The sequence below is a fragment of the Neofelis nebulosa genome, chromosome 13 (genome assembly GCF_028018385.1).
Source record: "Neofelis nebulosa isolate mNeoNeb1 chromosome 13, mNeoNeb1.pri, whole genome shotgun sequence".
NCBI classification, from domain to species: Eukaryota; Metazoa; Chordata; class Mammalia; order Carnivora; family Felidae; genus Neofelis; species Neofelis nebulosa.
In genome coordinates, this window is record NC_080794.1 from 22966804 (window position 1) to 22982057 (window position 15254).

A 15254-nucleotide genomic window follows, 5' to 3' on the forward strand; every position below is an offset into this window, starting at 1 on the left:
ATCTCTCGTGTCTGCAGATTAGGAACTCCAAGTGTTCCAGGAGCACCTAGCGGGAGAGGCAAAAGGAAAAGCGTGTTTCAAGAACAACTTCAATTCCGGGCCTCAAGTTCACCAAATGCAAAACCAAGTCTGAATCCCTTCAATTCAGTGCCCAGGTAGGGAGCCATCCCCTCGAATGTGTTAAAATAGCCTCACTCCTCCTCACGGATCAAACAAGGTTTGAGAACAATAGGTCCCAGCCAAATCCATGGGGACATGTAGACAAGGGGAGTGAATGGTGTCCTGTGTTGAAAGACCCTGGCAGTGCACCTACTGACCCTGGTGTTGTTTCTCTCCGCCTTCAGGTTGGCGATCTCCTCCTCTCTCTGCACGAGCTGCTCCCTGCAGGTGTGGAGCTCTGCAGCGAGAGCTGCACACTCCTGGGGTCGGAGAGGGGACAAAAGTGGAGAGACACAGGGGGTCTTTACCAGAGCACACCAGGCCTCCGTGGCCCTCCAGAGTCCCAGCACCCACCACCCTCAAGTAGCATCACACACACCAGTCCCCTCCTCACCACCCACAGGAGTCCCGGGGATTTTCGGAGGGACCGACACTCAAGGGGACAGACGTTTTCAGGTGCCTGGCAGGTCTAGGACTCAGGAGCTCTGCTGACTCGGGAGCAACAGGCCGAGAAGCCTGCTGCCCATCCCCAGCCTCTGGCCTCGTCTGGCAAGCAGGCTTGTGGAGCGGCAGCGGGGAAAGGCTGACGGTACTCAAAAGCTGCTGTCTTAGCCTGGACCCCTGTCTCAGTCAAGTCAACCATACCAAATGGGCTTTTCAAAAATGATGGTAGGACTCTTGTCGATAGGGAGAATTTAAGACTTATTTCTTTAGTCAAGCAGGAAATATTATGGATGAAGGGTCTCTGAGGAGAGTGATGCCAGGGCCCACCACCCCACATGGGGTTTCTCTCCCGCCAATACCGAGCGCCCGCCCAGGACATGGCGTACAGATGGGCTCCAAGGAGGTGGACGCACACTCTCCAGTCAGTCGAGCGCAGAGCCTGGTGCAAGGCTCAATCCGTGAACCAGGACATCATGACCTGAGCTAAACCAAGAGTCAGACATTTAACGCCCGGAGACACCCTGGCGCCCCAGAGCTTTTGTCTCTGTAGGACAAATGAGGGCATAAAGGTTCGCTTAAAAACTGACATTCCAAATAAAGAGAGTGGTTGATTTCAGCCATTCTAGAAAATCCAAGGACAAACTGGTGACATACTTCAAGTTCCTTCATAAATTAACCCTTTCCAAATCAACGGGAATGTTACCACAGAACTGAACACGTTCCTTGCAATCTGATTTGACAAGGTGAACCCACAGACGCCTATCTGATCCTTGATGTAGGACTGTGCAGGCCCATTTTTATGTGGCGATTTTTGTTCCAATAAATACATTGGAAACTTTTCTGGAGATGTGTGACATTTGGAAAGACTGGCAGATGAGCTGAGCAGCTACGAAATATCAAAGATAGTAAGTAAAAGGGAGGCCACGGGTGCATGAAATAAACACAGATACTAGGCTATTATAGCATTTCCTATCCGAAAACATACACAAACCTACTCTAACAAGATAAAACGTATCATTTTGCACACAGAAACTGACCGTACCTACCTGGTGCCATCTGCAGTCAAGAGAAAGGCAAACAAATGTGGAGACGCAGGATTAAGTCCTAACCGCATAACACGAGCTGTAGCAGACGCTGTCCTCTGGGGGAAGTGTGCACCACTTCCTGTTGCTATTGAGGTCAACTCAAGTGTTGCACGAATCTGCTATCAGCTCTTGGTAAGCACTTCCTTTCTCCAGTAAATCAAGCACCAGAAGAAAAGTGATTTCTCAGGGTTCCTGCGTCATTTTCACCCTGTTAAGGGCAATGCCACGAACCTTATTTACACCTTGGGACCCGTTTGAAGTGTCCCCAGGGATGCTGGACGTGCTCCCGCGATGTAGAGAAGACTCATGGTATGACAAGAAAAGGCTGAATGGCCTGACATGTACTGAGGTCCACAGCTGCAGCTGCCAGCCGGCCTGCGTGAGGACCATGGAGGCACAAGGAAAGGGAAATTCTCGAAGCTCTTGCTGCGGCTACCCCAGCACATGCAAAAACCTGGTGCTATGTGTGAGACATCTTTGTGTCTCGTGTGGAAGATGTGGCATTTCTGTGGATGTAGGACTGCTGTGAGATGGGCACACCTGCAGACTCAACTCAAACTGCAAGACAAGTGAAGACCTGATTATCATGACGTAAGGCAGAAGGAAGGGAAGGATCGAAAACTGGCACATTTCAATGCAGGCACAGGATATCTTGGTGAATTTAGAAAGGGGTTTGGCTTTTCAAATGGTCATGATGATAGGAGAAGCAGCTTCTACCACGAAGAGGAAGCACACGGTTTCCCAGACGCCCCAGAGAAGATTGCAGAGAAGCAGGAACCACCATCCACCGCATGTCAACCACTCCAAGACAAAAAGGGAAAACCCAAGAAAATCAGTTGAGGAGACCATGGCTGCTTGCACAGGTTTTTCACGCAGAAGGAGATGCCCTGTCGGGGGGAAAATGCCACAAACGACATTTATTCACGAGAAAGACAAGTGAGCACCAAGATGTTGGGTAGGAAGGGGTGAAGCAGCTACCGTCTGAGCGGACACAGGCGGGGGTGTGATCAGGGCGGCTGGCCCTGTGTAGGAAGCTCACCCCAGGGTCCTGAAGGCAACAAGTGCCAGTGGCCAGTGGTCTGGCTGCACAACCAGAGCCCTTGCCCTGGACCAGTTCCATCCCGGCTCTGTCCCTCAACTCAGGAAGTACGCTGAAAGCAAGGGACTGTCCTCTAAAGTTCTTTGGCATTGGACAATGTCCTGGCCACCCAGAACCCCACGGGTCACCACCAAACGTGTCTTGGCGGCTCACTCGCTCCGGAGCGCAGCGGGTCTAAGTCAGCCTGCAGACCAGGGGCCACGAGGACCTGTGAGGCTCATGACACAGGCACTTGACAAGAAGGACATTCAATGCTACCAAAGAGAACCGCCACAGAGGGAACGTTATGAAAGTCTGGAAGATGCCAAGGGACGTTACAAAAAACTCTGGGAAAACCATCAAGCCCTGCCATAGCTAGCCCGTCACCACAAAGCCTGCCCTGGGCAGGCACCTGACAGGGGAGGAGGGCGGCCATGGCGGTGGGGATAGGGAGCTGGGAGGCTGACACCATCACCACTCCATGGACGCTGGCTGAGCGTGCGCAAACCGGATGGTCATTTTAGAAGAATGACGGGTACTAGGCAAGGACTACTGGGTTTTGTTTTCTCTTGTAACAAATGCTGATGACCAAAATGTTTACTATGACTTCTCAGTCTTCCCTGGCTTGCTCTTATACATGTGAGTAGCCTGCTAATCAACACATCATGAACTAGGAAAAATGAATTCAATTTGAAGCATGTTTGAAGGCATCAAGGAGACCCTGAGGCAGTCACAACTGGAAGGACTGAGACCCCAACAAAAGGGAAGCCCGCTGAGCCAACTCTAATGTTCAGAGTCCTCTCTCTCCCTCAAGACATGTGAGGATTCTGAATTTCCTCAGGGATTGCAGGCAATATACCAACGAGCTGCAAAGGAAACCTAACAGAAAGGCAAGCAGAAAGTCGCAGCGAACCGAGCTCTGGACAGCACAGGGAGGCACAGAAAATGAGCCCGGCACTCGGCAAGCACTGCCTGAGAAGCTGACCCTTCCATCATCTCATTGTGCTGTGGAGGAAATAACTGGGCTTTGGGACCTAGCATCAAGGACGGGTCCTCAGAAATACTCCAGGCCTCCAAATGGAGACCCTGGAGGTCTACACGGGGGTGGGGGACAGCGTGAGCCCAGCTCACACTGCACCTTACAAAGACTGAGCCCCAGTCTCAACTCACTCACGCCTGAGTGGGACCAATAACCGCCACACTCGGGGTGTGTGGGATGAAATGCTGAAGGAATAAAAGCACATGAAGAGCCTCTATGCTTCTCCATACAGTCCAGCACAAAAATAAAAACAAAGAAGAAATGAAAAGACAAGATAAGGCAAGACCAAAAAATACAGAAAAGAACAGAAAAGAAAAAAAAAGAAAAAAGAAAAGAAAAAGGAAGAAAAGAAAAGAAAGGAAAAGAAAAGAAAAAAGAAGAAAAGAAAAGAAAAGAAAAGAAAAGAAAAGAAAAAAATGGAAAGGAAAGAAAGGCAAGGAAATGAAAGGAAAGGAAAGGAAAGGAGAGGATAGGAAAGGCAAGGCAAGGCAAGACAAAGCAAGGAAAGGCAAGGCAAGGCAAGGCAAGGCAAGGAAAGGCAAGGAAAGGAAGGGAAAGGCAAGGCAAAGCAAGGCAAAGCAAGGCAAGGAAATGAAAGGAATGCCTGGGTGGCTCAGTCGGGGAAGCATCCCACTTTGGTTCATGTCATGATCTGACGCTTTATGGTTTGAGTCCCGCGTCAGGCTCTGTGGTGATAGTCAAGAGCCTGGACCATGCTTTGGATTCCGTGTCTCCCACTTTGTCTCCCCCTCCCCTGCTCAAGTTTTGTTTCTACCTCTCTCTCCCTCTCAAAAGTAAATTATATTAACAAAAAAAATTCTTTTAATAAGAAAAGGAAAGAAACAAACAAGCAAACAAAAAAAGAGACACACCTGGATAGCTCAGTCTACTCGTTTAAGTGACCAACACTTGGTTTCGGCTCACGTTTGTGAGTTTGAGCCCTGGGTTGGGTTCTCTACTGACAGAAAAGAGCGTCTGCTCAACAGTGTCTCTCTCTCCCCCATCCTCTACCCCCACCCCTGCTCTCACTTTCTTTCTCCCTCAAAATAAATAGATAAACATTAAAAAAAAAAAGGTTTTACATCATATCGACCCAAAGAAGAAAGAAGAGAAACAGACCAAGAGGAGACACATAGACTGGAGTGATTGGATGCAAAAGTCAACTGTCCAAAAACCATTCTTGACAAATGGGAAATTTTCAGAGACTCAAAACAGATTCTCAAACTGCAAATTATCGGAGCTAAAATTACGATCTCCAGGTGCCTGAGTGGCTTAGTTGGTTAAGCATCTGACTTTAGCTCAGGTCATGATCTCATGATTCGGGAGTTTGAGCCCCGCGTTGGGCTCTGTGCTGACAGTGCAGAGCCTAGAGCCTGCTTCGGCATCTATGTCTCCCTCTCTCTCTGTTCTTCCCTTGCTCCCACTCTATCTAGCTCTCCAACATAATTAAAAGACTAAAAAATCTTGTTAATGGCATTAAGAACTCAGTCCGTGGGCTTCACATCAGACTAGACAAAGGTGAATAGCCTCAGTGAACTGAAAGATAGGTAGGTAAAAATATATCTAGACCATACACAGAGAAAACGTCAAGAAAATACACAAGCCCAAAAGACACAGAAGATATGGTACAAAGGTCCAATAGGAGCCCACAAAGTAGAGGAAACACAGAATGGGTAGTACCATTTCACTAAAAAGATAAGAATCAAAACTGATAAAAGAACCAAGAGAGTGACTCCACAAGGAACACCTCAGGCAAAAAGATGTTAACAGTCTTGAGAGGACAAAGAGACCGCCTTCCATGGGACAACAACAACACTACCAGCTGACTCTTCAAGAAAAGCAAATGAAGCCAGATGATGGATTGGCATGTATGAAAGGTGAACTAAAATAGCCACCAACCTGGAAGTCTTTACCTAACAGAAACATTCTTCACAGTGAAGGCAAAGTAAAGATGTTTTTCAGGCAAAACAGAAGCAAAAACAAAAATAAAAACTGAACAACAAACAAAAACAACACACACACACATACACACACACACACGCACGCACAAAAACCATGACTACACATCAACTACAGACACAAACTAAAATCAATATTAAAGCAGCTTGTTGCAGAAAAGAAATGTAGTCTCTGAAAGAAATATGAAAAAACAAGGCTTGCAGAACAACATCACAACAGAAAGGGTAACTATGAGAACAAAACTTAACAAGCATTAAGTGCACGAAACAATGACAACAATGCCAAATCCATCTAAAACGTAAAAATATCACCCAACAAAAGGTGAAGAGGAGTTCAGTCTGGTTCAAGTGTCAAAGAAAAGAGCAGGGGCGCCTGGGTAGCTCAGTCAGTTGAGTGTCCGACTTTGGCTCAGGTCAAGATCTCACGGTGTGTGAGTTGGAGACCCGTGTCAGACTCTGTGCTGATGACTCAGAGCCTGGAACCCGCTTCACATTCTGTGTCTTCCTTTCTGCTCTGCCCCTCACCCGATTGTATTATGTCTCTCTCAAAAAACAAATAAATCTTAAAAAAAAAGAAAAGATAAAAGGAGAGAGCAGTGTCAGGGAAGCAGTACAAGTCCTGAATCAGGCAGGGGTCAGTTTAAAATGCACCTGAAATAGATATACATTCCAGAAATAGAAATAGATACATTCTATTTCTGAAATAGATAGAAATAGATACACTCCAATTAACCTAACAGATCAATGTACAATTAAAAACTCCTTCCTGCTTCTAAACGAAGGCTAGAGACCAAAGGAAGACAGAACAGCTGGGACAAAGAAGAAACTAATAATACGGTACGTGTAAACTAACATATCAGTCATTACGTGTGCACAAATACTGCAAGCAAAAGGTTGACTCTCAAATGCGTTAGAAGGAAACTTACCATACCCTGGTCACAAAGGTATACCTTAAAACGTAAGATCACAGACAGGTGGAAGTAAAAGATCCCCAGACAAACTCTACCGAACAGAAAACTGATGTGGCCACCAGGACCCTCCAATAAAGTAACCTCTACAGCAAAAAGCTCTACTAGAGACAAAGAGGAACATTTCGCGATGGAAGTTCCATCTACCAAGAGAACAAAACTTCTAAACTTGCATAGACCTAATAACGCCATCTCAAAATACAGAAAAATTGACAAACATAGAAAAGGAAAAAGAGCCACATCCATAAGCACGATGGGAGACTTGACGATACATCTCTCAGTATCTGACAGAACTGACGACAACAGAAAACTCAAGGCAGTGTGACGGGGCTGTCCAATATGGGGTCACGTGCTTTATTGCAAGTACTTGAACCGCGGCTCCTCAAAGTGCGACGTGTGCAAAGTATAAAATGCACACCACGTTTTAAAGACAACGTGAAAAAAGAGAATTCAAAATCATATATAATTTTTTCTCACACCGGCTATACACGGAAATGATATTTTGGATATACCTGTTAGTTATATTATTAAACTCATTCTCGCCTATTCCTTACTTGGTTTCAAGTGGTTACTAAAATCTGAATTCTGTCATTAACAAACTTCATCTAACCTATAAATAGAGACTACTGCATTCCCCCAATACACATTATTTTCACGTGCCCAAGGAACAGTTCATGAAAACGAATATATGCCAGGCCATTAGGAAAGTCAGCTCATCACAAAGGACTGAAATACTGCAGGGCATATTGACGGATACCATTAGATTCACAGTTCATTTCCCGCAACAATTCATCACGCCCAAAGTGATGGGAGAAAGACAGGGAGACTTCCGGTGATGACCAGTCATGGGCGGCTGAGAGAGCACCGTCACCCCTGCCACCACAGGAGGACAGGGAGAAGCAGGCTGTCGATGAACCAGGAAGCTGACTCTCCCCTGACTCGGAATCTGCAGATGCCTTGATCTTGAGAACTTCCCAGTCTCCTCAACTGTAGGAAAGAAGTTTCTGTTTCTTATTAGGCAGCCAGTCTATGGTATTTTGTTACAACCACCCCAAAACACTGAGACAGATACCTTCATGGAATTAAGCTAGAAATCTGCACAAAGAGAACGAGAAAATCCCCCGAAACATCAAGATGTGTTATGCTCCTAAACATTGTGATGAATTAAGAAAAAGATGCCACAATGAAAGTTAGGAAATAGTTTCACATAAAAGATAATAAACATTTGGCTTATCAAAACTTGTGAGATCAGGAAAGGTGTGCTTAAAGGGAGACTCATAGCTTTAGAATACATATATCATAGGATAGCTCAGTTGCTTGGTGACCAACTCTTGATTTTGGCTCAGGGTATGATCCCACGGCCACAAGATCGATCCCCAGCCTGGCTCCACACGGAGTGAGGAGCCTGCTCGAGACTCTTTCTCTTTCTCTGTCTCTCTCTCTCTCTCCCTCTGACCCTCTGCCCTGCTCATGCTCTCCTTCTGAAATGAATCAACACACTAATAAGCAAGTAAATACAATACACATACTGGAAAGGAACAAAGGCTAAAAATCAAATGAAGGATTTAGTTCAAGAACTACCAGATGGGACAGCAAACAATCACCAAGTAGATGGAAAACAAAAGGGCAGAAATCAGTGCTGCAGGAAACAAATAGTAAATGACAGAAATCAAAAAAGCCCAAGTTGGTTCTATGAAAAAGAAACAAAGCACAAAGTACCAATATCAAGAAGTTCTAAAGCAAATATCACACCAGATGCTGCAGATAGGGGGGTTTTAGAAACCAGTTGAAACTTATTCCTTGGAAAGTCTGGGAGGTCTGAGCAAACTCCTAGAAAACAAAATGCCTTATCTAAATAGACACAAGAAGATATGGGAAATCAGAAAATTCCTATTTCCACTTAAGAAAGGAATCTGCAATGAAAACCCTTCTCACAAGGAAAACCCTACACCAGCTGTTGGCCTAGCACTTCTTCCCAAAAGAAAAGAACACATACAAAAACTCTTCTGGGAAAGCACAAGGAGTGCTTCTTCCTACGTTGTTTTAGGAGGCCAGCACGACCTTAAACCCAAACCCCAGCAAGGACGGCACAAGAGGGTGCAAGGGAACACCCACCTCTCTCTTGAATACACATGCAAGAATCTAAAGCACACTTTTTACAAATGGAATCCAGTGCAAAGAGAATGCATAGACATCAGGTTTGGATTAATCTAGAAGGGCAAAAGTTGTTTTCAGTTAAACCACAACATTACACAAATCACTTGTCCCCAAAGATGCACAAAACACATTTCAGAAAATTTAGTATTATTATTTCTTTGATGATTGTTAAAAAATCAGAGCAAACTAAAAACAGAGGAGAATTTTCATGTTTTGATACAACTATCTACCAGTAATTCCACGGTAAGTGTCACATGTAGTGGTAAAATACTGAACTCTTTGGGACACCTGGGTGGCTTCTAGTCGGTGAAGCGTCTGACTCTTGATTTCAGCTCAGGCCATGATCTCACGGTTCATGAGTTCAAACCTGGCATCAGACTCTGCTGACAGTGCGGAGTCTGCTTGGGATCCACTCGCTTTCCCCCCTCCAACTCCCCTTCCCATGCATGCTCTCTAAATCAATAAAGAAAGAAAGAAACTTTAAAAAATATTAAGTATACAAAAAATTATGAAACCCTTCTCTCTCATATCTGGGAGGAGACAAGGACACCTACTCTCACCACTTCCCTTCAACACAGTACTGGAGGCCCTAGCCAATCCAAGGCAAGAAACATACAAATGGTTATACTATTGGATAGAAACCAAAGAAACTTACCACAAGGCAACACAGAGAACGTAAGGCAGACGTACACAAGAATGTGAAAAGCTGTGCCATTCACAGATGTATTTCACACACATAGAAAGAACTCATTCTAATCAACAAAAACCAAAACACACAACCTAATCACAAAGTGGCTTCCAAAAGGCAATTATTTCTCAAAAGAAACATGTAAGTGGCCAAGACACACACAGGGGCGTGTCCCACGAACACACCATACCTCCCAGCACCTGAGCCCCAGCAACCAGCTAACACACGAGAAGAGGCAATACCAGGCATCGGCCAGCCCTGAGCTCCCGCACGCTGTTGCTCGTGGGGAACAGACACGTGCCACCACTCACGCCCTGCTCCTCCAAGGCAACCCAATACAATGCATGTGGATCTGCAGGCAGCCTCTGCACAAACCGGAGCAGCCACAGCAGAAACAATAAACCGTGCTGTGCTCACACACTGGGCCTTCGACAGCAGGGGAGGACCAGCACAGCCACACAAGGAAAGCAGGTGCATTGCGCACACACAGCGCTCAAGGGTTGGCTCAACATGAAGCGAAGAACAGGCCAAGGCAATCGCTGGTGAAAGTCAAGACCGTGGTTACCTTTGGGGGACGTTCGGTGGGAGTCAGTAGGAGGTAGGAAGCACGGTAAGGTTCCATTTCTTCATCCAGGTGGTGGTTCCAAGAATGTGTTCGCTGAGTGAAAAATATGGAAGATCAGCTGAAAGTAGTGGCCTAGGATGTTCCAAACGTCCACCGCGTGCCACACAACTAGGCCGCTCTGTGCGGGCAGCTAACCCCCAAGAGAAGCAAGGAAGCCCCACCCATCTGAGTGCAGAGTCAGGAAAGGGCATCCAGAAGCCAGAGGAGCTACCGCCACACCCTAGTCGCCTCCAGCTGTTCATCTGGGGGAGTCCACATCGCCTTCTTAAACATCATTGGCCACAAGACACTGAATGCAGAAGCAGCTGGAACAATAAAGATCTTGCACTAAGCAAATGCCACGCTTCTACACAGTGTTGTCCTGAAAATGTACGTATGTTTTGCACGAAAGGTATGAGTACGTTAATCTGTCCTAATTTATTGTCTTTAAGTGAGTTCATCACATCTGAGATGCTGGGATTTGGTTTGGTTTCCTTAATGTTTGTTTTTGAGAGAGAGAGACGCAGGGCACGTGAAGGGGAGGGGCAGAGGGAGAGGGACACAGAGAATCTGAGACAAGTCCAGGCTGGCAGCTGGCAGCACAGAGCCCCACATGGGGCTCTAAACCATCAACTGTGAGATCACCACCTGAGCCAGAGTCGGACCCTTAACACAGAGAGCCACCCAGGTGCCCGCTTCAATTCTCGGTTTAATCTCACCACAGTAGAGATCCAGAGACACAACCCCCACACTCGAAGGCTCTCTGGGGCCCTCAATAATCCCCTGATGTCCAAGTGTCCCGACACCACCGAGTCTGAGAAACACTGACCAGGGAACAAAGGACACTGTCCCCTTCTTCTCGTCAACTTCCCAATTTCTATAGGGTTTCCCCAGCTCACCAGACTCTCTAGGGCCTGGCCCACAGGACGCAAGGGCCTAAGGCGGCCTCTGTTCGTGGCAGCCGCCTCGGGGGACAGAACGTGTGCAGCCTGTGTGGGGTCAGGGGACGGACAAGGCGGGAAGGTCTCCGACAGCCTCTGCGAGGGCGGGCGGCACACTCCTTACAGGACAGCCGCGGCTGAGGCGGGCACCCGGAGAACCTCCCAGAAGCCACTACCTGCAGTGAGAAGGGCCCTTACTGCCTGCCGAGCGGTTAAGCCAGCACTGCCACGGGAGGCACCCCCCACACCATCCCGCCGCCACAGAGCGGCCACCACGACTGACTCACGGGAGCCTGCGGGCGTCCACACGGACAGGCCGGCCTTCCTCCCGAGGGTGGCCAAATGCTGTCCCACAAGTGAGCAGAACCAGGGCGCCTCGAGCCACCCGGCCTCTCACGGCTGGCACTGTGGCCTCTGCGGAGTCCGAGCGGCACTGGGTCCACCAGAACTCACCTGCCTCGATCGGGACGGTCTTCGGAGAAACAGGGGCCCCAGGGCGACATCTTCGTAGGTGGAAGACTTCTAGCAAGGGAGAACCCGGATGCTCAGAAGGGCACCTCCCTCGCCCTCCACAGCGCATGCGGGCTCCTATCGCCCTCAAGAGCCCGCCGGCCTCCCGCCCACCTCTCCGCCTGGCAAATGCGCTGTGGCGCCAGCACCAACGGAAACTACTGCGTCAGGGAGGAAACACTACCCGGTGGGACGCTGCACCGGCAGAGACTCCTCATCACGCACCCGCCGGAACGCACTCGGGTACAACGTCAGAGGCGAACCCGATCTCAGCTGCGGACCTTGGGCGAGGGACACACATCAGCACAGGTTTGGGGCTGTGACAAAGGCATCGCCCTGGCGGGGGTTGCGGATACCTGCTCAGGGGAGAGGCTGTGCCTCAGTAAGAGCAGGAATGTGTGTGAAATCTCTGGAGGATCCTCTCACGTTTGCGAAAACTGCTCTAGAAAACTAGCCAAGAAGCCAAAACCACCCCCAAAAATATGCATGGGCGGGTCTCCGTGCAATCATAACCCAAGTCTGTGCTCTTTCCAAGCCCCTCCCCCACCCCGCTCCTCAGCCACCGACAGGGGCTCGGGAGCCTGTAAGAGCCCCGATGCCGCTGATGGGCCACGTTTGGGCCAGCTTCGGGACACCCTGGGCTACATTGGAGCCTCGCTGCTCCTGATTGTCCATGTTTCCCAAAGCGCGAGACCCCCCCACCCCTTGTCGCTTTTGGAGGACACACTGTGTCCCAGCAAAGCAGCAGTGCTGACTGCCCACCCACAGGCACACTCTGATCCGTGTCAGGTGGCATCTCAGTGTGGCTCTGATTTGTAGTCCCCTGATGAGGAGTGACTTTGAGCATCTTTTCTTTTTTCTTGTATTCAATATAATTTATTGTCAAATTGGTTTCCATTCAACACCCAGTGCTCATCCCCACAGGTGCCCTCCTCGATGGCCATCACCCACTTTCCCCTCTCCCCCACCTCCCATCAACCCTCAGTTTGTTCTCAGTATTTCAGAGCCCCTTAGGGTATGCCTCCTTCCCTCTCTGCAACTTGTTTCCCCCTTTCCCCTCCCCTCTGTGAAGTTTCTCAGGATCCACATATGAATGAAAACATATGGTATCTGTCTTTCTCTGCCTGACTTATTTCACTTGGCAGAACACCCTGCAGTTCCTTCCACGTTGCTACAAATGGCCAGATTTCATCTTTTCTCATTGCAAGTAGTATTCCATTGTATATAGAAACCTCATCTTCTTGATCCATTTGTCCATTGACGGGCATTTAGGCTCTTTCCATGATGTGGCTATTGTTGCAAATGCTGCTATAAACACTGGGGTACGAGTCCCCTGTGCATCAGCACTCCTGAATCCCCTGAATTCTAGCAGTGCTATTGCTGCGTCATAGGGTGGATCTTTTTTTAATGTGGTGAGGAACCTCCACACTGTTTCCAGAGTGGCTGCACCAGTTTTTCTTCCCACCAACAATGCCAGAGGGTTCCTGTTTCTCCCCATCCACTTCAGCATCTATAGTGTCCTGATTTGTTCATTTCTGCCACTCTGACCACCGTGTGGTTTTGATTTGTATTTCTCTGATCATGAGTGATGTTGAGTATCTTGTCATGTCTCTTGGCCATCTGGATGTCTTCTTCAGAAAAGTACCTATTCATGTCTTGTGCCCATTTCATCACCCGATTATTTGTTTTCAGGTGTGGAGTTTGGTGAGTTCTTTATAGGTGTTTGGATACTAGCCCTGTGTCTGATACGTCATTTGCAAATATCTTTTCCCATTTCATCTGTTGTCTTTTTGTTTTGTTGCTTGTTTCCTTTGCAGTGCAGAAGGTTTTTATCTTGATGAGGTCCCTACAGCTCATTTTTGCTTTTAATTCCCTTGCCGTTGGAGACGTGTCATGTAAGAAATTGCCACAGCTGAGGTCGGAGAGGTTTTCTCCTGCTTTCTCTTCTCAGCTTTTGATGGTTTCCTGTCTCACATTCAGGTCCTTTATCCATTTTGAGTTTACTTTTGTGTACACTGTAAGAAAGTGGTCTAGTTTCATTCTTCTGCATGTTGCTGTCCAGTTCTCCCAGCACCAGTGGTTAAAGAGTCTGTGTTTTTTTTCCATTGGATACTCTTTCGTGCTTTGTGGAGGATTAGTGGGTCTGAATCTGGGTTCTCTATTCTGTTCCATTGGCCTATGTGTCTGTTTGTGTGCCCATACCATACTGTCTTGATGATTACAGGTTTGTAGCAGAGGCTAAAATCTGGGACTCTGATGCCTCCTGCTTTCGTTTCCTTCTTCAATATTACTTTGAATATTTGGGGTCTTTTGTGGTTCCATACACGTTAGCATTATTTGTTCTAGCTTTGGAAAGAATGGTGGCACGATTTTGATGGGGATTGCATTGAATGTGTAGATTGCTTTGGATGGTATTGACATTTTTACAATATTCATTCTTCGAATCCAGGAACATGGAATGTTTTCCCATTTCTTTGTGTCTTCTTCAATTTCCTTCATAACCCTTGTATCGTTTTCAGCACACAGAACTTTTATATCTTTGGATTGGTTCATTAGTATGTTGAGGTTATTGATAGGTATTTTATGGTCCTGGTGCAACTGTGAACATGATCAGTTTCTTTAGTTCTCTTTCTGTTTTGTTTTATTGGTATATTAAAATGCGATGGGTTTCTGTACATTGATATTGTGTTCTGCGACTTTGCTGAATTGATGTATCAGTTCGAGAAGACTTTTTGTGGATTCTGTCAGGTTTTCCAGGTAGAGTATCATGTGGTCTGTGCCGAGTGAACGTTTGACTTCATCTTTGCCATTTTGATGACATGTATTTCATTTTGTTGTCTGATTGCTGCTTCTAGGAATTGCAAAGCTATGTTCAACAACAGTGGTGAGAATGGACATCCCTGTCATGTTCCTGATCACAGGGGGAAAGTTTTCAGTTTATCCCCAGGAGAATTATATTAGCTGCGGACTTGTATCATACATCGCTTCTATGATGTTTACATATGTTCCTTCTATTCTGACTTTCTTGAGGGTTTTTATTAAGAAAGGATGCTGTGTTTTGTCAAATGCTTTTTCTGCCGGTATTGACAGGATCATGTGGTTCTTACCTGTGATTTTCTTAATGTGATGTATCGTATTGATTGATTTCCAAATATTGAACCAGCCCTATAGCCCAGATAGGAATCCTACTTGATCATGGTGAAAAATTCTTTTCATATGCTGTGCGTTTGTTTTGCCAGTATCTTGTTGAAAATTTTTGTAGTCTTATTCATTAGGCATATTATCCTATAGTCGTTTTGTTTTTGTTTTGTTTTTTTTTTTGCTGGGTCTCTGTCTGGTTTGGCAATCAAAGTAAAGCTGGCTTTGTAGAATGTGTCTGGAAGTTTTCCTTCCATTTCTATTCTGTGGAACAGCCTGAGATGGATAGATATTAACTGCTTTAGATGTCTGATGGAATTCCCCAAGGAAGCATGTGGTCCAGAAAATGAGATAAATCTTAGGATGCAATGACTAGGACAACTCCCAGACAAGCTGATGGTCTCAGGAATAAGATATGGATAGATATGAAACACATATGGGTACGGCAAAGGGAAGCCTCCGTCAGCTACCGTGGGAACCCAAAG

General features: G+C 46.8%; 1 long non-coding RNA gene across 1 annotated transcript; it reads right to left on the reverse strand.

Moving 5' to 3' along the window:
• Positions 1–298: 298 nt before the first annotated feature.
• Positions 299–11682, reverse strand: LOC131492657 (uncharacterized). Its single transcript, XR_009252218.1, has 3 exons — positions 11575–11682; positions 10142–10234; positions 299–419 (listed from the first exon to the last, which is right to left on the reverse strand). It is a non-coding gene; the product is annotated as an uncharacterized LOC131492657 (long non-coding RNA).
• Positions 11683–15254: the final 3572 nt, after the last annotated feature.